The 2,500-nt window shown below is 37.9% G+C and overlaps 1 pseudogene; it reads left to right on the forward strand.

Moving 5' to 3' along the window:
- The first annotated feature begins 122 nt into the window (after positions 1-122).
- The window catches only part of LOC106595192 (transmembrane and coiled-coil domain-containing protein 3-like), a 24,526-nt pseudogene continuing 22,148 nt past the window's right edge, over positions 123-2,500 (forward strand).

Here is a 2,500-nt window from a genome sequence, read left to right on the forward strand (position 1 = left end):
TCTCTCTCTGTCTCTCTCTGTCTCTCTCTGCCCTTCTCTCTCTCTCTCTCTCTCTCTCTGCTCTCTCTCTCTCTCTGTCTCTCTCTGTCTCTCTCTGTCTCTCTGTCTCTCTGCCTCTCTCTGTCTCTCTCTCTCTCTCTCTCTCTCTCTCTCTCTCTGTGTCTCTGTCTCTCTGTGTGTGCCAGGAGGAACAGGAGTATGTAGAGCTGGTAGCAGCAGAGAAGCACCAGGTGGAGGCTGTGAAGAGTGCCCTGGCCCAGAACAAGACCCTGTCCATGCTGGATGAGATCCTCGGGACGTCAGGAGAGCTGCTGACCGCCTGGAGGAGGAGATAGAGGACCACGCCGACAACAATAAACAGGTTCATGCAACAACAACAAACACATAGGTCATATAGGAGGACAACAATAAACAGGTTCATCAACAACAACAAACACATAGGTCATATAGAGGACAACAATAAACAGGTTCATCAACAACAACAAACACATAGGTCATATAGTGGACAACAATAAACAGGTTCATCAACAACAACAAACACATAGGTCATATAGAGGACAACAATAAACAGGTTCATCAACAACAAAACACATAGGTCATATAGAGGACAACAATAAACAGGTTCATCAACAACAACAAACACATAGGTCATATAGAGGACAACAATAAACAGGTTCATCAACAACAACAAACACATAGGTCATATAGTGGACAACAATAAACAGGTTCATCAACAACAACAAACACATAGGTCATAGAGAGGACAACAATAAACAGGTTCATCAACAACAAACACATAGGTCATATAGAGGACAACAATAAACAGGTTCATCAACAACAAACACATAGGTCATATAGAGGACAACAATAAACAGGTTCATCAACAACAACAAACACATAGGTCATATAGAGGACAACAATAAACAGGTTCATCAACAACAACAAACACGTAGGTCATATAGAGGACAACAATAAACAGGTTCATCAACAACAAACACATAGGTCATATAGAGACAACAATAAACAGGTTCATCAACAACAAACACATAGGTCATATAGAGGACAACAATAAACAGGTTCATCAACAACAACAAACACATAGGTCATATAGAGGACAACAATAAACAGGTTCATCAACAACAACAAACACATAGGTCATATAGAGGACAACAATAAACAGGTTCATCAACAACAAACACATAGACCATATAGAGGACAACAATAAACAGGTTCATCAACAACAAACACATAGGTCATATAGAGGACAACAATAAACAGGTTCATCAACAACAAACACATAGGTCATATAGTGGACAACAATAAACAGGTTCATCAACAACAAACACATAGGTCATATAGAGGACAACAATAAACAGGTTCATCAACAACAAACACATAGGTCATATAGAGGACAACAATAAACAGGTTCATCAACAACAAACACATAGGTCATATAGAGGACAACAATAAACAGGTTCATCAACAACAAACACATAGGTCATATAGAGGACAACAATAAACAGGTTCATCAACAACAAACACATAGGTCATATAGTGGACAACAATAGAACAGGTTCATCAACAACAACAAACACATAGGTCATATAGAGGACAACAATAAACAGGTTCATCAACAACAAACACATAGGTCATATAGAGGACAACAATAAACAGGTTCATCAACAACAAACACATAGGTCATATAGAGGACAACAATAAACAGGTTCATCAACAACAACAAACACATAGGTCATATAGAGGACAACAATAAACAGGTTCATCAACAACAACAAACACATAGGTCATATAGAGGACAACAATAAACAGGTTCATCAACAACAACAAACACATAGGTCATATAGAGGACAACAATAAACAGGTTCATCAACAACAAACACATAGGTCATATAGGAGGACAACAATAAACAGGTTCATCAACAACAAACACATAGGTCATATAGAGGACAACAATAAACAGGTTCATCAACAACAACAAACACATAGGTCATATAGAGGACAACAATAAACAGGTTCATCAACAACAAACACATAGGTCATATAGAGGACAACAATAAACAGGTTCATCAACAACAAACACATAGGTCATATAGAGGACAACAATAAACAGGTTCATCAACAACAAACACATAGGTCATATAGAGGACAACAATAAACAGGTTCATCAACAACAACAAACACATAGGTCATATAGAGGACAACAATAAACAGGTTCAACAACAACAAACACATAGGTCATATAGAGGACAACAATAAACAGGTTCATCAACAACAAACACATAGGTCATATAGAGGACAACAATAAACAGGTTCATCAACAACAAACACATAGGTCATATAGTGGACAACAATAAAACAGGTTCATCAACAACAACAAACACATAGGTCATATAGTAGACCACGTCCTTGATGACAAACGGGTCAGAATAGGAAGTGCTGATCTAGGATCATTCTCCCTTTTTAGAGCATAATGAATCAGACT

This window comes from Salmo salar, unplaced genomic scaffold (assembly GCF_905237065.1).
Source record: "Salmo salar unplaced genomic scaffold, Ssal_v3.1, whole genome shotgun sequence".
Classification (NCBI taxonomy): Eukaryota; Metazoa; Chordata; class Actinopteri; order Salmoniformes; family Salmonidae; genus Salmo; species Salmo salar.